Genomic DNA, 20,195 nt, shown 5'->3' on the forward strand with positions numbered 1-20,195 from the left:
TCGGGATTGGCGTCGGCGTGGGCGTCGGGATGGGCGCCGGTGCGGGCGCCGGGGCAGGCGGCGGCGCCGGTGCGGGCGCTGGTGGCAGCGGGCGTTGAGCCGTCGTCGACGGGAAGAAGGTGTGCATGCACGCATGCATGCGGCATGCGCAATGGACGAGCTTTTCCTTCCAAACCTCAGTATGTGCCGCGCTCGTTACAACGTGGTTAAATTACCGTTGGTTTCGCCGTCTGGGTGTTTGCAGTGTAACTAGTCCGAGCTCAAAAAAAAAAAAGAGCTCGATATTGTCGGTGTCAAGTGCTTGTGATAATTCATGCAAAAAAAAAGAGCCAATTGAATAATAATACTGCTGATTTTTTTTGTCTATCCATCACTCGGTTGATTTGGATAGACAAATAACCTAAATATACGGAGAATAAAAATTTGAGTGATTTATTGGCTGCGCTCACACAGGTGATTTGGGCAGCCAAATCACCCAAAAAATTCTGGGTACTAAAATTTGAGTGAAATAAAGAAGTTGATCAACCAAAATTAAATAACACAGAATTGCACATATAAACTAACCACATATAAAATCAAATCAACCAAACCACACATATGAAAACAGATGAAGTAGAAAAATACCCTATGTACACAGAATTCAAAATACATAAAAATTACATATGTAGAATAAAAAAATTGCATCCCACTACCTAAAGTAAGAATAGTAAAAAAGTAATGTAAGATATAAATGAGCAAGAAAAATATATTGAACTTTGTAGGCTACATAGTAATGGTTAGAGTGACACTGGCAAACCAAAGGTTAATTCTGCAATGAAAAATGAATAGCACACACAAAGGACGATCATTGCCCTTATTAAATCAAGGGCAACAGAAATGGAAGATAATAAAATCATAATATTGTAAGAACAGAGTACAAACGTACATTAGACACTTAGTAAACTGAATTGAAGCCATGCTCTAAGAACATAATGCAATCCAGTTGCTACACTAACTGAAGAACAATTCTTGTTTTAGCTACTAAGAGAGAAAGAAACATGCAAGATATTCTGATATTTATACAAACCAACTGAGATGAACAGCGCAAAAGCTATAATCAGTAAAAAACAAATTCACTTGCTGTTGTTGCTAATTTAACCTATTAAAGACACTGAATAAGAAAGCATAACTAGACCCAATCAAGAAACAGAACAAGAACAAGCTGCAACTACACTTAATCAAAGAAACCAAGCAAGAAACCCTATACACAAAATAGAAGCATACCAGGCAACCAAATTCTATTATATTTTTCAAGGCATGCCTCTATGGCTCCGCCAGTCCTCACGCTCATGCTCGGGGGCTGGGCGCCTATTTTAGGTCGACGAGCCTCCGTGGCTCCACTAGTCCTCATGCTCATGCTCGGGGGCTGGGCACCTACTTCTGGTTGGCGTGCCTTCGTGGCTTCGCCTATCCTTGTGCTCGGGAACTAGGACCTGCTTCTGGGATCTTTTTTTCTTTTTGACCATTGGACCAATTATACTAATCGCTTCAATGCTCGGGGGCTACTCCATATGGAATGCGTCTTGCGACGCCCTCCATGTCCTTCGCTTCGACCTGCTAGATGCCCGACATCCATCAACTCAGCACTCGACTTTACTCTGCGCATATGGCTCTGCGTTCGCTCGGATTTTCTTCTTTTTTGAGCACTGCGCAGCCTCTCCATCACTATGACGCCATCACAGCTTCAGCCGACCACATTCCAAGCTTCACTGTGATGTCCTCATGTTCCTATTCACCTACACATTGCTCGGGGGCTTGATGGATATGGGTACCCCATGGGTCCCCATCGACCAGGATACTGGTCGTTCCTGACAAGTGGGTTCGCCCGACCAGAACATGCAGGCCAAGGACGTGAATATACTTGGAGCACAAGTCAAGGAGGTCGGGCGATTCAAATCAGTCCAGATATTGCGGGATACGTGTTGTAATCCGACTCAGATTGCTTTTCATGTAACAACCGGCTAGATTAGGTTCAAACCGACTTGTAACCCTAGGTTGTTAGCCTATATAAGGCGGCCAAGGGCGCCTCCCGAGGACAACCCATCGAAGCTATCCCACGCACCAGCGTAAAGCAATACAATCTAGCAAAACACAGGACGTAGGGTATTACTCTCCGGAAGACCGAACCTATCTAAACCCTCGTGTTCTCATGATCACCTTCGAGTTCTTGGTCTCGCAGTCCTCCCTGCCTACAAATCAACCACTTAGGTAATTCCTGGTGGACTGTCAAGCTACTCAATCCGACATAAGGCAAGCTCCCATCACACACCCAAACTGTTGGATCGAAATCGCGCGCTAAGAAATCTCGAAAAAATCGCAAAGGGGTGAGGGGATCAAGAAAAAACAAGCGATTCCGTGGTGACTACTCAACCAAACACCATATCAGTAGGAACAAAATCTAAACAAGCTCGAAGAACTCACCAGAGCGGCAGGAACCCTAGAAACGCTCGCATCCTCGGCGAGCTCGAAGTGAGAGGAAGGGGAACGAAATGAGGAACCCGAAGCGAAAGAGACGAGAAGCAGAGGAGAGAAAAAAATTAGCGTGGATTCCCAAATCAAACAGTGCTCGCTGACACGCGGGACCTAGCAGTCAAGGATAAAAAAACAACACGAGAGAGGAGATGGTGGAGCACACAGATCAAACGGCACATAAATCGTGAGTAGAGGCCACAAATCTCTTGGGTGATATATAGCTTTTCCTATTTTTCACATGTATCTTGTTCAATGGATGGAGCCACAGCTAGAGAAGTCTCCTTTAAAAATTTGACGAACAACACCCGGGAGGCTCCCGCACACACCAGCACAAGTCATGCGATTTTCACTCATACTATGCCCGTGCTCGGCCCGTGGGATTCGAATCCACAACCTCTAGCTTTACGCGAGGCTTCCTTACCATCTCACCTACACAACACATGTGATGGAGTTAGATATGTTTTCCTTTTGAAGGAGAGGGTCGTAATACCATCCTGTACTAAAAGGTACACGGTAAGGTACCGGGCAGTATTACGACACGGTACTAAAGCCACGAGAACCTTTAATATCGGGTCATAAAACCACCCAGTACTAAAAGGAGGTCCTTCAGGGATCCCCAAATTTAGATCGATACTAATGTTAGTATCGGTACTGGGCTAAAAAGTGACCGATACACAGTCAAGAGATGAAAAGGCGTTTGAGCTTCTGCGCTGTCTGTGCATGACGATCTTCCTTTGTTTCTGTGCATTTTGTCATCTTTCTTCAGTTCTTATCTGTTGTATCTGTTTCAACTGGGAAGTGGGAACAGTTGATCATTGGGCTGCGGAGGAGATAGAAGCTGCACGTCAACTGGTCAGACTCGTGAATGCATGCACATGCACAGCGGGCGAGGGGGGCAGGGCCGCAGGGCGCAGGGGAGTGCATGGGCAGCGGCTCGAATCGGTCGCGGGTCGTAAATGCTTGGGGAATGGAATCGTGCCGTCGGTCACCTACCAGATTCATTATTGGCAGCAGACAGTTTTGCCGGAGCCGACGTCCGCCGCTATCAGCGGCGGGAACTGTATCCTGGTCCTCACTGATGCTGTGATGGCAGCGACCAGCAAGGAGGAAGGGGGTGTTTTGGATTTTAATCCCGACTAAAATTTATATCACATCGAATATTTGAAGACTAAATAAATATGAGTTAATTATAAAACTAATTATACACATGGAGGCTAATTCACGAGACGACTGTTTACTATTACTAATTGGAGGCTCCTTTTGAAGCCCCCGGGTGAAGCCACCTAGAATTCCTAGGTGGACAATCTAGAAAAAGAGAGAAATCCTGGAAATTCTCGCAAAAAAGCAAAATATCGGACCATCACTATTACTAATTGGAGGCTCCTTTTCAAACCTCTGGGTGAAGCCACCTAGAATTCCTAGATGGACAATCTAGAAAAAGAGAGAAATCCTGGAAATTCTCACAAAAAAGCAAAACATCAGACCATCAATCGATAGATTCAAATCATCATAGTTATTGGATCTATTATATTTTCTAAAAAATTACCCACCTATACTATTATGAAAATAGCCTAAAGTAACCCCTAATTCTATATATAAAATACCCACATCTGCCATTATATAAAATAAACTAAATTAACTCTGTAATCTTCATCCAAATTACCTACTTATACCATTATAAACAATATTTAAAATATACCCCTAATTTGCAATTGAATTAACTACCACTATTATTTAAAAAACTTAAAGTAACCCCTTAAATTTGCATCTATATTACCCACACATGCCATTATTAAAAATAACATGAGATAACCCTACGTTTGAATCAAATAACCTTAATTAAAAATATACAACAATATATGATTCTAAATCATTTATATCTTTCACTGTTGCTATACAATATAATAATTAAGGTCTACACGCATGATGTGTGTCACCATTTATAAGGATATAAAGTGATGAGAATATAGATTTCTATGCTAAAATTGTATCTCAAACTTAGGGTTCATTAAACAAATTCAAGCGTATACCTGCGATGCAAAGTGAAAAGTTAAAGATTATAAATATGGATGAAAATATTATAGAGTAATTACTAACTAAAATCTATCACAATTGGATGAAGATATTAAGTATATATCTACATAAGTATTGTGTTTGAATATTTAACAAACAAGAGGTAGCTTATGGTAATAATTTTGTAGCAATGTAGTCTCATTTTTTTTCCATTAGAGACTCTGTATTAGTTCCCACGAGACAAGCTAGAAAAAAGAGACAAATTCTCATACAAATTAAAAACATCAAACACCAATCCTATAAACTCTAATAATCATAGCCACTGATCTATTATATTTTCTAAAAAAAGTTACCCACCACTGTCACGGTGAAAATATTAAAAAATAAGCTCCAAACCTATATCTAAATTACCGAGCTCAGCTATTATAAAAAATAATCTAAAGTAACCCGTTATCTTCATCCAATTTACTTATACACATCATTATAAAGCATAACTTAAAATGTCATTCTAAAATTTTATCTATGTTACCCATGTGTGTCGTTATTAAAAATAACCTAAAGTAAACACCTAGATATTAATCTAATTATCTTCATGCGCATTATCAAAAAATATCAAAAATCAAAATAATATATGATTCTAAATTACCTATTTATTTCATTATTAATATAAAATACTAAGTTAAAGTATATACGCATGATGAGTGCCACCATTTAGACCATTTATACATGTATGTGAGGAATCGATTAAAAATATTAATTTGTATGCTAAACATAATATATGGAGGATTGGAGGTGTGATACAAAATGGAAAAAGTACGAATATGGATGAAAACGTGCATAGAGTAATTATTAATTAAAAAACAATCACAACTGGACAAAGATAGGTCCATATCTATATAAGTATTATATTGAAGTATTGAAAAATAAGAGAGTAGGAGGTAAACAATTTTGATTATTAGCTAGGAGTTTAATTTCTAAATAATTTTTAAATACAATAGCTTCTAAAAATATTAGCCCGTGCGGGAGCACTGGTTGATGGACTAGTTAAGCCTAATTAATCCATCATTAGCACATGTTTACTGTAGCATCACATTGTCAAATCATGAACTAATTAGGCTTAATAGATTCGTCTCGCAAATTAGTCTTCATCTGTGCAATTGGTTTTGTAATTAGTCTATATTTGATACTCCTAATTAGTATCTAAACATTCGATGTGACAGAAATTTTTAGGAGTGACTAAAGAAACAAACAGCCAGCCCCTGAACCTTTGCTCTGCTGTTTCCTGCTAGTTCTTCCCCAACTTCTTCACTGAACGTATGCATGAAGCATTTTCTGTACATGACGATCTTCATTCGTTCCGTGCATTTTCTGAAACCTGTGTCATCAAAAAGGGAAGAAGCTTGTGGTCGCTGAATGAAGTACTTGTTGCGAGCAAGAAAATAAACCAAATGAAGCCATCTTGAAATTTTTGCTTAATATCTGGTTCATATATAGCACATCTGCCTCAATCTTGCCAAGCTATTTTTGAGGGCAAGTGGGAGGAGAGAGCCGTTTTGCAGAGATGACATGCATGAACATGCAAATCCAAGCTTTATTTGAGGAGAAATGGAAGATAATCTGTGACAGGGCTGGATAAGAAGAACAAATAATGCGTCGTTCTTGCTCAAGAAACAAACTTTTGGGTTGCTAGTCAGCACTCAGCACCACGAGTCGGTGGTAATATCCGCCTGCGCAGTGTACCTGAAGAACACACTACTACACAAGGACACAGGAGCTCAATCAATTGTGCATGTGCGGTGGATCCGATGACGCCGGAGTCTGTCGAGCTCGTGCCGACGCTCCGCCTGCCGCCCAATAAGCCACCTTGGCCGGCGTTGATGCCACGCTCATCGACGGCACCGAGTGTAGAGTTGATGTCCCGGCCTGCTGTCCCGCCTATCTCTGCGCCGGCCTGTCCAGCGATGCTCCCGACACCTCGGGCGACCTGGCTGCCGGCGGCGACCGCTTCATGGCGCACAAGGTCAGCTCCCCCGCCGCTGCCTGGACCTGCTTGCGTGCTGCTCGGCCAGCGCTCCACCGGCTGCTCCCACAGGAGGCGGGAGGGAGCACAACTGCACGACGACGACGCCGGCCAGAACAAGGAGCAGGGCGACGGTGTTCCTGGCCAATGGCAGCCGTCAGATGCGTGGGTGTATGAGCTGATGGTTCTTCTTGCAGCGCCTTAGAAGAAGCTGTGGGTGTTACCTGTCACAAAGGCTTTAATAAAAGTGATCATCCGGATCGCATGGTTGTATTATTGTTAAATTAGAGTAGCAACCATGTAGCTGTTGCCAACAACACACATGTTCCGTTGATATTCTCATCACAGTTTGCCGAAAGGGAATTATCAGCTGGTTTTCTTGTGGACTGGGTCATTGTTTTCTTTTTTTCAAGAAATTAAAGACCTGACAACTATCAGGGAGTCAAGCACGTATGTGCATTTCTATGAACATGCCCGGCAGGTGTTTCCCTCTCTCTTTTTTGGATGTATTTGTATTCAATCTCCCTTTTTATATGAAAAGCATGTTTTACCATTATTCATGCCCCAACCATGTCAATCCATGCTTCACTTGCAGCAATGGATGATAATTCTGTAACGCGGGTGGATAAGAATGAAAACACTTTGGGCACCACAACTTGTGCGTGGCGAAAGAAACAGCAGCAAATAAATCCCATGGGTAGGTTCATACACGTACGCCCCATTTCGCTTTCCGTCCCTTCTCCCAGCACCTGACCCAAAACGCGTTACACGACAACAAAACATCTTGGCACAAATATTGCATGAGAAATTGAGAGCACGGGTATGAACAAGCATGAAACTTGTATAAGTTGCTGTCCTCAAACCAAGAACAGGATTACAACCAAACAACACGCTAGGCCAGATAGACAGCCTTTATTTTATTCAAACTCCATACATTGGTAGCTTACCATAGGACAAACAATGGCTCCTTACACATTGCACATTTCCGACAAACTTATACCATGAGTGTGTGTAACTTGAAATTGACCTCGCACGAAAAAAAAATACACTGATACAACAATCAATTGCGTGTGTTGGATGCAGCGGCACCGGGGGCTGTTGAGACCTTCCCTTTGGGGCCGGCTGTTGGAGGTATGCCCTAGAGGCAATCATAGAGATGATGATATTCCATTTGTATCCATGATTTGTATATTGTGTTCATTGAATATCCATTAAAGGCTACTTGAATTGATTTGCAATTATGTGAATTGTATGTGAAACTCTTTACTTGTATGGTTATTCTTAAGTTGTCCCTAGTCGGAGTTCATGTGAGGACACACATGAATATTAGACTAGCACATGTATTAGTTGATGACTATGTTTCACAAGTCATGGACATGGAGATGTTGAACTAATAATGTGGACACATGTGGAGACATGTGTTAGGACTGACCCAACACGAGAAGTAGTTCTCTCTTTAAACAACATATACGCTTTGTCCTTAGACCTGAGATTGTCGCATGTATTCTAGATGTGGATCGACCTACTTAGGGGCTATCAAACGCTACGCCGTAACAGGGTAGTTATAAAGGTAGCTTTCGGGTTTGTCAAGAAGCATGCTATGAGACATGGTCAATCAAGATGGGATTTGCCCCTCTCTGATTGAGAGTGATATCTCTGGGCCCCTCGAGTGATCGGATCCGAAAATGCATGGCCATGCTACGTACGGTTAAGAGTTAACCTACAAAGGGATTCCGAATCACAGGATCGAGAAAGAGCGGTCAGCTTGAAGCTAGACCAAATATCGTGAGGCAAAGGGAACAGCATGTATATTATGTTGTGATGGTTCGTCTGATATGATCTTCGTATGCGTATAGGAGTTGGCACGTCTTGCTAGAGGCCGCTACCGACTATTGGGCCGAGTAGGAGTACTCGGGCCATGTCTATACGTATCCGAACCCATAGGGTCACACACTTAAGGGGCTGGAAGCCCAATTCGGATCTGATCCGAGTTGGATTAGGTTTAGGAGTGCTAATGGGCCTCGGATCCAGAGGCCCATCAGGAACCTCTATAAATAGAGGGGTGGGGGCGCCCTAGGGTTTACACCCTTTAGCTGAACACACTTGCCGCGCCTCCCACGCCCTCGCCTGTTGCAACTCGCGGATCTAGCAATCCGGCTTGCGACGCTTCCTCCCTGCACGTGTGGATACCTTGGAGGTGTTGCGCCTGCAGCACTTGGACGAGCCATCGACGAGCCGCCGACGAGCCACGACGAGCCGACGACGAGCCGCGGCACCGGAGGCGATCTTGCTGTGCACGTGGACGAGCTGCTGAGGAGCCGCTGGACGTGATCGACTACGTACGACTACGTTGTTCGACTACGTACGACTACGTGATCGTCTTCACTGCACCGACGCATATCTACATCTTCCGCACCAGTAGTGCGTCGAGTGGTAATCCCGTGATCCTTATACGGCAGTTCTTCCTGGTTATACGCGGTAGAAATTTTGATTTGCGCTAGCGTAGCCTACCTCGTATCCCAACAGTGGTATCAAGAGCCTTAGCTGCTTAGTTTTGGATTCGGGATGTGTGCATATGGAGATATGCGAGTTTTCTGTTTGATCTATGTCCTGGTTTCGTGCCCTTGCTGCAATGGTAGTGTAACGACATACTCCTACCGGTCGGTTTCCGCCATCGGAGTTAAGTGATACACGTAAATCCAGTTGCAGTGAGGGAAGATCAATATGATTGGTCGAATCGAGATCCAGGGTCATACGCCAGGCGCATTAGATGTGCAATGGTAGATGGGATCTACTGCCGGGGTCGGGATTTTGCCGTATGCGCATGCTTCGGTAAATCAGCCGTAACTTTTCGGTATGATCTCGGATCGGGGCGATTTCTATACGAAAATTGATCTACAGAAAAAGTTACACGTGAATTTCAACCGCTTTGCCGTTTTCGGCGAAATTAGATTTGCCAAATTCGGCTTGGAAGATGGAGTTTCGGGCCTCCGAAGTTTGGAACGTTAGGACGCCTAACTCTCTTTTGCAGGATGTATCTTGTGATCAGTATGGCCCCCTTGTGTATGTGATGCATGTGTGTAACTAATTCGTGACCTGCGTGTCGCGCGTACGGCAACACGGCAGGAGCCATATGTGTTGTCACTTTATTGTATTTAATGGTCTGCGTACCAATCTGTGATGATCCAAGCAACTATGTAATCTTCATTACTAGATTCTTTACTAGCTATTAGGCGTAATAGCATGCTCTAGTTCTTGGAGGACTCATCACCAGGAGGATGGCGCACATGGAACATGGAGATGGAGATCACCATGGTGAACAGGTTCTATAGAGATGGAGATCACCATATGAAAACGGGCCATACTGTGTCACAAGCTGTGTGAATGCTATTCTGTTTATGTTTTACTTTCTGCATGCTGTGATGTTAGAAGTAGAACGATCCCTCGCAAATTTTAAGTTAGTATGCCCTCCCAACTAAAACTTGCACCGTCCCATGTCTTGTACAATTAGTGGTGGGTCTATGAAATTAGGGTGCCACTAGTTTTCCTTGACTAGATGGGTTTGTGTCGGACACTTACACGCATAAGGGTTGGTTTGCTTAACGAGGTCATCTTAACGGTTAAGGACCTTGGGGCATAAAGGTTGGGCGCCGAGACATAGAGATGTCACCCAACAACAGGAGTCATATGTGATATGATTAGCAAAAGTTGCTTACCGATCTACCTCGTTTGCTAGCGGTGATGCTAAAGCTCACTAGTAGACTTGTTAGTTGTGGATCCTGAATCACTAAGTTTCAATAGAGGGATATTGATTTTAGTGGGAGTAGATTCTGTTAAAATAGTTTAATGTAATTTGCTCTATCATGGATACGTTTGTCTTAGTGTATTTTGCATTACTTTTGTTGTAGATTAAATGGCACCTAGCAACACCACCACATCGTTTGCTTTGCGTTCGGTCCTTGAGAAGGACAAGTTGAATGGAACAAACTACTCGGATTGGATCCGCAACCTGAGAATTGTTCTCAGGGCTGAGAAAAAGGAAGATGTTCTAGACAACCCACTGCCAGAAGAACCTGCTGAGGATGCACCCGCTGCTGCTAAGAATGCTTACAAGAAAGCATGTGATGCTAACCTTGAAGTAAGCTGCCTTATGCTTGCTTGCATGAAACCCGAGCTGCAAATGCAGTTCGAAACAAACCATGAGGCGCACGATATGATCGTGGCGCTTAGAGACATGTTCCAAACACAGGCCAGGACTGAAAGGTTCAATGTGTCTAAGGCCTTTGTTGAGAGCAAGCTAGCAGAAGGCGCAGCAGTAGGACCACACGTAATCAAGATGGTTGGTTACACTCAACGGCTGGAGAAGCTAGGCTTCCCACTGGGCCAAGAGTTGGCCACTGATTTCATTCTTTCGTCTCTTCCGCCTAGCTATGGGAACTTCATCTCGAACTACCATATGCATGGGACGGAGAAGGGATTGAATGAGCTGTGTGGTATGCTCAAGACAGCAGAGGCTGACATCAAGAAAAGCGCTAGTACCAGCCATGTGATGGCGATACAGAACAAGCCCAGCTTTAAAAAGAAGGGCAATTCTTGGAAGAAGAAGGGCAAGGCTGGAACGTCCAAGCCAAACCCACCGCCCAAGGTTAAAGCTGGACCTGGACCTGCTCCAGATAAAGAGTGCTTTTACTGTCATGAACTTGGTCACTGGAAGAGAAACTGCAAGCAGTACCTAGCTTCGTTGAAGAACGGCGGAAGTAAGAGTACTTCTACCTCAGGTACGCTTGTTGTTAATGTTACAGACAACATATTTCTCGCTGATACAGTTATTAATTCTTGGGTATTTGATACCGGATCGGTTGCTCATATTTGCAATTCGATGCAGGGAATGATAAGAAGTAGAAGCGTGGAAAGAGGAGAAGTTGATTTCCGCGTGGGCAATAATGCAAGAGTTGCTGCTTTGACCGTCGGGACGATGCAACTCCACCTCCCGTCAGGATTTATTATGGAGTTGAATAATTGTTATTTTGTTCCTAGTTTAAGTCGAAACATTTTGTCTCCTTCATGCTTGATGAAGGATGGTTATTCATTTGCGAGTGAAAACAATGGTTGTGTGATCTCTAATAATAATATGTTTATGTCTTTTGCACCCATTGTGAATGGATTGTTTGTTTTAAATCTTGATGGTTCACCTGTCTGTAATGTAAGTGCTAAAAGGCCTCGGCCTAATGATTTGAGTCCTACCTACTTGTGGCATTGTCGTTTGGGTCATATAAGTGAAAAGCGCATGAAGAAGCTCCATTCTGATGGACTTCTAACTTCGTTTGATTTTGAATCATACGAGACATGTGAGGCTTGCTTGCTAGGCAAGATGACCAAGACGCCTTTCACAGGATTTACTGAGAGAATAGTAGACTTGTTGGAACTCGTACATAGTAATGTATGCGGACCAATGAGCACGACGGCTAGAGGAGGATTCCAATACTTCATAACTTTCACTGATGATTTTAGTAGATATGGCTATGTCTACTTGATGAGGCACAAGTCTGAAACCTTTGAAAAGTTCAAGGAATTTCAGAATGAAGTTGAAAATCAGCGTGGCAAGAAAATTAAGGCCTTACGATCTGATCGTGGAGGCGAGTATTTGAGCCACGAGTTTAGCAATCATCTAAAGAGTTGCGGAATTGTTCCACAACTTACGCCGCCTGGAACACCTCAGAGAAACGGTGTGTCCGAGCGACGTAATCGAACTTTGTTAGATATGGTTCGATCAATGATGAGCCAGTCGGACCTACCGTTGTCATTTTGGGGATACGCTCTAGAAACAGCAGCTTTCACACTAAATAGGGTACCATCTAAATCCGTAGTTAAGACACCATATGAGATATGGACTGGAAAGGTTCCCAGTTTGTCTTTTCTAAAGATTTGGGGATGTGAAGTGTTTGTCAAGCGACTTCAGTCGGACAAGATCACACCCAAGTCGGATAAGTGCATTTTCGTGGGATATCCAAAGGAAACTTTGGGATATTATTTCTACAACCGATCAGAAGGCAAAGTGTTTGTCGCTCGGAACGGGGTTTTCCTAGAGAAAGAGTTTCTCAAAGGAGAAAAGAGTGGAAAGACAGTGCATCTTGAAGAAGTTCAAGATGAGCCAATCGGGCAAGAATCAATGAGTGATGCTGACGTAGCAGAACAAGTTGAGATACCCATGGCAAGAGAAGCACCGCCACAACCACGAAGGTCGGCAAGGCTCCGCGAAATGCGAGAAATATTATTGTTGGACAATGATGAGCCTGCGACATATGCAGAAGCAATGATGGACCCAGACTCCGAAAAATGGCAGAGTGCCATGCAATCCGAAATAGAGTCCATGGGAGACAATCAAGTTTGGAACTTGGTTGACCCGCCTGATGGTGTTAAAGCCATAGAGTGCAAGTGGATCTATAAGAAGAAAAAGGACATGGATGGAAATGTTCACATCTATAAAGCACGACTTGTCGCAAAAGGTTTTCGACAAGTTCAAGGAGTTGACTACGACGAGACCTTCTCGCCCGTAGTGATGCTTAAGTCCATTCGGATTATTCTAGCTATAGCTGCATATTTCGATTATGAGATATGGCAGATGGATGTCAAGACAGCTTTCCTGAATGGAAACCTAGCTGAGGACGTGTATATGATACAGCCCGAGGGTTTTGTCGATCCGAAAAATGCTGGAAAGGTATGCAAGCTTCAGAGATCCATTTATGGATTGAAGCAAGCATCTAGGAGTTGGAACATTCGTTTTGATGAAGTGGTCAAAGGGTTTGACTTCACCAAGAACGAAGAAGAGTCTTGTGTTTACAAGAAGGTTAGTGGGAGCTCTGTAGTATTTCTAATCTTATATGTGGATGACATATTACTGATTGGAAATAACATTCCTATGCTTGAGTCCGTAAAGACTTCACTGAAAAATAGTTTTTCGATGAAGGACTTAGGGGAAGCGGCATATATTCTGGGCATTAAGATCTATAAAGATAGATCGAGAAGGCTTATAGGTTTGAGCCAAGATACTTATATTGACAAAGTGTTGAAGCGGTTCAGCATGGAAGAGGCAAAGAAAGGGTTCTTGCCTATGTCACATGGCATACATCTCAGCAAGACTCAGTGTCCTTCGACTGCTGATGAGCGGGATCGCATGAGTAGAGTACCATATGCCTCGGCTATTGGATCTATCATGTATGCAATGATAAGTACTCGCCCAGATGTTTCATATGCGCTAAGTATGACAAGCAGACACCAATCTGATCCAGGTGAGAGTCACTGGACAGCGGTGAAAAACATTCTTAAGTACTTGAGAAGGACTAAAGATATGTTCCTCGTCTATGAAGGTCAGGAGGAGCTCGTTGTAACAGGTTACACCGATGCTAGTTTCCAAACCGACAGAGATGATTCAAAGTCACAATCAGGATTTGTGTTCACACTGAATGGTGGTGCTGTTAGTTGGAAGAGTTCCAAGCAGGAGACGGTGGCCGATTCTACGACGGAAGCCGAGTACATCGCGGCTTCGGAAGCCGCGAAGGAAGGTGTTTGGATTAGGAATTTCCTCATTGAGCTTGGTGTGTTCCCGAATGCGTCCAGCCCATTGAATCTCTACTGTGATAACAATGGGGCAATTGCGCAAGCAAAGGAGCCAAGGAACCACCAGAAGAACAAACACGTAATGCGGCGATTTCATCTCATTCGAGACTTCATTAACCGGGGTGAGATCAAGATATGCAAAATACACACGGATCTGAACATTTCTGATCCGTTGACAAAACCACTCCCGCAGGCTAAGCATGATGCGCATGTAAGAGCTATGGGTATTAGGTACCTTCTAGATTGACTCTAGTGCAAGTGGGAGACTGTTGGAGGTATGCCCTAGAGGCAATCATAGAGATGATGATATTCCATTTGTATCCATGATTTGTATATTGTGTTCATTGAATATCCATTAAAGGCTACTTGAATTGATTTGCAATTATGTGAATTGTATGTGAAACTCTTTACTTGTATGGTTATTCTTAAGTTGTCCCTAGTCGGAGTTCATGTGAGGACACACATGAATATTAGACTAGCACATGTATTAGTTGATGACTATGTTTCACAAGTCATGGACATGGAGATGTTGAACTAATAATGTGGACACATGTGGAGACATGTGTTAGGACTGACCCAACACGAGAAGTAGTTCTCTCTTTAAACAACATATACGCTTTGTCCTTAGACCTGAGATTGTCGCATGTATTCTAGATGTGGATCGACCTACTTAGGGGCTATCAAACGCTACGCCGTAACAGGGTAGTTATAAAGGTAGCTTTCGGGTTTGTCAAGAAGCATGCTATGAGACATGGTCAATCAAGATGGGATTTGCCCCTCTCTGATTGAGAGTGATATCTCTGGGCCCCTCGAGTGATCGGATCCGAAAATGCATGGCCATGCTACGTACGGTTAAGAGTTAACCTACAAAGGGATTCCGAATCACAGGATCGAGAAAGAGCGGTCAGCTTGAAGCTAGACCAAATATCGTGAGGCAAAGGGAACAGCATGTATATTATGTTGTGATGGTTCGTTTGATATGATCTTCGTATGCGTATAGGAGTTGGCACGTCTTGCTAGAGGCCGCTACCGACTATTGGGCCGAGTAGGAGTACTCGGGCCATGTCTATACGTATCCGAACCCATAGGGTCACACACTTAAGAGGCTGGAAGCCCAATTCGGATCTGATCCGAGTTGGATTAGGTTTAGGAGTGCTAATGGGCCTCGGATCCAGAGGCCCACCAGGAACCTCTATAAATAGAGGGGTGGGGGCGCCCTAGGGTTTACACCCTTTAGCTGAACACACTTGCCGCGCCTCCCACGCCCTCGCCTGTTGCAACTCGCGGATCTAGCAATCCGGCTTGCGACGCTTCCTCCCTGCACGTGTGGATACCTTGGAGGTGTTGCGCCTGCAGCACTTGGACGAGCCATCGACGAGCCGCCGACGAGCCACGACGAGCCGACGACGAGCCGCGGCACCGGAGGCGATCTTGCTGTGCACGTGGACGAGCTGTTGAGGAGCCGCTGGACGTGATCGACTACGTACGACTACGTTGTTCGACTACGTACGACTACGTGATCGTCTTCACTGCACCGACGCATATCTACATCTTCCGCACCAGTAGTGCGTCGAGTGGTAATCCCGTGATCCTTATACGGCAGTTCTTCCTGGTTATACGCGGTAGAAATTTTGATTTGCGCTAGCGTAGCCTACCTCGTATCCCAACACCGGCAGCGAAGCATGGGTCATCGTCGATCTCGGAGCTCAGGTCCTCGGCGTCGTTGTTAATGAAGCCCACCACCTGATCCTGAGCTTCCCTGACGCTGCCTGAGTCCACTCGCTGCTCGGCCAGCTTTCTACCGGCGGCTGCCACCGGAGGAGTGAGGGAGCACAGCTGCACGACGACGCCGGCCAGAACAAGGAGCAGGACGACGGAGTTCCTGGCCATGGCAGCCATCAGAAACTAACTGCAATATATGTGTGATGTGTGGATGTTTGAGTTGGTTGTTTATGCTGTTTTGCAGTGTCGTCGAGCTGAGGGCTGCCTCCTTTTATAGAAGTACAGAGAGGCGCAGGGGGTCAAGCTGAAGCTCGCGTTTAGCAGTTGGAAGGCTTCAATAAAAGTGGCCATCTGGTTCGCATGGGCTATTGTTAAATTAGAGTAGTGATACAGTTAATGTAGTAGTGGCCATCCAACTCACATTTTTCGATGGGTTCTCAATTTCTCACATTTCTTGGTAACAGGTTTTGTTAATCCTCATGTATCAATCATATATAATATATTATAAATATTTTTTAATGAACGAAATTCTGTTCCTCCTTTATCTAATAATAATGTCCTAGTATAATATTTCTCTTTCGTGCGAGCAGCCATTGTTTTTGCATTTTATTACGCACCAACTATTTAATTTGACCGCTTAATCTCCTACGCATTTTGTTTGGTTAAACCTAGAAGCTAAGATTGAATATAATTTAGGTCCTCTTTGGATCGACCCATTTAAAGCTTAGCTGGCTAAAATTTAGTGTTTTTTAGCCAGCTAAATTTTAGTTAAAGATGTTTGGATCCACAATCTAAATACATGGGTATCCTGATCCTCTTCTTCCCGTGCTTCTTCTCCATCCATCCACCCCAAAATATCGATCTCTCCCGCCACATGCGAATATGCGATGCAGTAGCAAAGTTTCTTTTTGCGAAGAATAATAGGTAAGCGGTGCGTAAGATACAGAAGAGTTACAGACCTCCTGGCCTCCTCCCATACGAAAGAACAGAGACACAATGGCAGGAATTGGAATCAGGATACACCAAATTTGAGAAAAAAAAACCAAATCAAAACTCAGCGGAGGGACGGGAGGCGGCCGTCGACGAGATCCCCTGCCCGCGACTCCGCGCTTCGCAGCGATACGGCGGCTCGTCACTGGCGCCTTGGCGGGCCGTGGAAGGTCGCGGAGGGTGAACGAAGTCAACGAGAAGAAACAAAAGGAGTAATATCATTTCTGATACGTGGTGTTTGAGGTGATGATTCTTGCAGTGCGTTTTGAGGGTTGCTTCCTTGATACAAGCTGGCGTCTAACTGTTGCAAGTCTTTAATAAACTATAAAAGTAATCATCCGGATTGCACTAGCATATTGTTAAATAATGTTAAATTAGAGAGTAGTGTATCACAACATAGTGCAATCCAGGTCTTTTGCCCGTATTTCTTGTGGATCAATTAAATGTTTTTCTTATGGACATGATCTCCAGGTCTTTTGCCCGTAAATATATCCCTATCTGTATACAGCTTTTCTTTTCTATGGAGTATGGACATCTTGAGCCGGTGTTATTCATTTTACACCCCCAACTATTTAATTCCACTGCTTAATCTCCTTTAAAATTTCATCTAGTTTAACCATACAACTTGTATAGGAAGGATAAATTTGCATTAAGCCCGCGGTGTTACTGGATCCACCTACAGGATGTGCATCTCTGCATGCCTAGGGGGACCCAACGGTCTTATATGGAAGTAGTCGCCAAGTGGAGAATATACGGCAAGTTGCACATACCGAGCATTTGTTTCATGGTCTCACTTATCTGCCAAGGCGGGAAACAATCCTGAAGACCTGTGCTCCTTGCTGTGGGCATGGTTGACTTGTTGCAGTTCGTGTCTTCATCTTTTTTCTATTATCTCTCGCTACAGTTATGATTTGTGTTTTTGTCTGAGGTAATGAATGATAATTCTGTGACACGGGTGGATAAGAACGAAAACACTTTGGGCTGCTAATCAGCGCCACAACTTGTGCGTGGCTAAAGAAACAGCAGCAAATAAATTCCATTGGGCAGATCAGGTTCATACACGCACGTCCCATTTCGCTTTCAGTTCCATCTTCCAGCACCTGCCCAAAACACATGTTACTTAACAACAAAACACCTTGGCAAAAATGCATGAGAAATTGAAAGCATGCATGGATATATACTTACAAACATGAAACTTGTATGGCTAGTTGGCTACCTTATACATTGCACATCTCCAATGCAACAAACTTATACCGCGAGTGTGCATGCTCGCACGACAGAACAATCAATTGCGTGTAGTGGATGCAGCGGCACCGGGGGCTGTTGAGACCTTCCCTTTGGGGCCGGTCAAGGTACCAGCCAAGCCTGGGTTGATCTCCCCGGCAGAGTCCGTGACAACATTGGCGGCCTGGGTGACGGCAGTGCCGTCGTTTTGGTGCACCAGGCCCTGAGCTTCCCTGACGCTGCCTGAGTCCACTCGCTGCTCGGCCAGCTTTCTACCGGCGGCTGCCACCGGAGGAGTGAGGGAGCACACAGCACAGCTGCACGACGACGCCGGCCAGAACAAGGAGCAGGACGACGGAGTTCCTGGTCATGGCAGCCATCAGAAACTAGCTGCAATGGTATGTCAGTATGTGGTATACAGAGGTAATGCCGGTGCTCGATCTTGATGGGTGGATGTCTGAGCTGATTGCTTTTGCGGTGTCGTCGAGAGGCGAGGGCTGCCTCGTTTTATACAAGTAGGAATTACGAAGGTGTGAAGCTGTGCCGTAGGAAAGTCTTTACCAAAGAAAAGTGATCATCTGGTTCAGATTTAATTTGCATATAGTTAAATATAAAATTAGAGTAGTACTACAATACAGTTGTCGCCAACTACATACATTTCTCGTTGAAATTCCCATATTGCATATTGGTGCCAGGTTGTGTTGATACGACATCAAGCATAAATGTTTTCTATGAAGATTCTGTGATTGTGTTCCCCCTTTTCTATCTGATATCCTTGTATACAATTTCTTAACTTCTCTCTTTTGTGAGGATGTTGAGCCAGTGTCTAGCAGACGTTTAATTTGACCGCTTAAGTTACTACAAATTTATATTTTGTTTAACATGGATAATTGAATAAGGGGGTCTTTGGATACGAGGTGCTAAACTTTAGGAGGGTCACATCGGATGTTCGGGATACTAATTAGGAGGACTAAATATGAGCTAATTATAAACTAATTGCAGAACCCCTATACTAATTCATGAGATGAATCTATTAAGCATAATTAATCCATCATTAGCAAATGGTTACTGTAGCACCACATTGTCAAATCATGGACTAATTAGGCTTAATAAATTCGTCTTGCGAATTAGACTCCATCTGTGTAATTAGTTTTGTAATTAACTATATTTAATACTCCTATGTGACAGGTAATAAAGTTCCTGAGGATACACCCTCTAAGGCTCATGCGAGAAGAAGAACAAATCAAATTAAAAACAAAAGAAGAGTAATATCCTTCTTGATATGTGGGGCTTGTTCGCTTCAGCTTATTCAGCCGGCTTATCAGCCACCAAACAGTGTTTTCCTCTCACAACAAATCAGCCGTTTCAGCTTTTCAGCCGGCTTATAAGCTGAAGCGAACAGACCGGTGGTATCTGATGTGATAGTCCTTGCAGTGAGGGGGTACCTCCTTGATACGAGCATATTAGACAAAAGCAGGGGTGGAGCCGAAGCTGGCATTAACTGTTGCAACGGTTTACTAAAATGTGATTATTCAGTTCGCGTAGGAAGTTTTGACTTTTCTAGGTTCTAGATTCATAGATGTCATTATGCACTTAGACATATGCTATATCTAAATGCATAGTAATATTTATGAAAAAAAGCTAAAACGACCTACAATTTGGAACGGAGGGAGTTGTAGTTAAATGCTAAGGTAGTATAGTACTCCAATATACTGATATAGTACTGGCCACCACTCATATTTTTCGTTGAAATTCTCTTCTTGGTGCCATGCTTTGTTCAAACGGAAATGATCCTGATCTGATTTCCTGTAGATAAGTTAAATATTTTATATAAGCACTAGTACACCTTGGGTCAATAATTTTCAGAGGCATAAGTATTACAAACTTTACAAAAAAAATCAGGGCTCATAAATAAAATTATTTACCTTGCGCGCTCTCTCACCTATTAAATATTTTAGCACAATACTTATACACAGATAGATACTTATTTATCCGATTGTGATAACTTTTGCTACCAATTACACTATACACTTTCTCATCCACATTCACAAATTTCTTTCACTTTCCGCGGTACCTCCATTTATGTTCGACATATGTT

General features: G+C 43.6%; 1 long non-coding RNA gene across 1 annotated transcript; it reads right to left on the reverse strand.

Annotated features, from left to right (window-relative positions):
* Positions 1-7,367: 7,367 nt before the first annotated feature.
* Positions 7,368-18,248, reverse strand: LOC111256231. The gene is made up of 2 exons (XR_002676245.1): positions 18,204-18,248; positions 7,368-7,649 (listed from the first exon to the last, which is right to left on the reverse strand). It is a non-coding gene; the product is annotated as an uncharacterized LOC111256231 (long non-coding RNA).
* Between the last annotated feature and the right edge of the window lie 1,947 nt (positions 18,249-20,195).

The sequence above is a fragment of the Setaria italica genome, chromosome II (assembly GCF_000263155.2).
Source record: "Setaria italica strain Yugu1 chromosome II, Setaria_italica_v2.0, whole genome shotgun sequence".
Lineage (NCBI taxonomy): Eukaryota > Viridiplantae > Streptophyta > Magnoliopsida > Poales > Poaceae > Setaria > Setaria italica.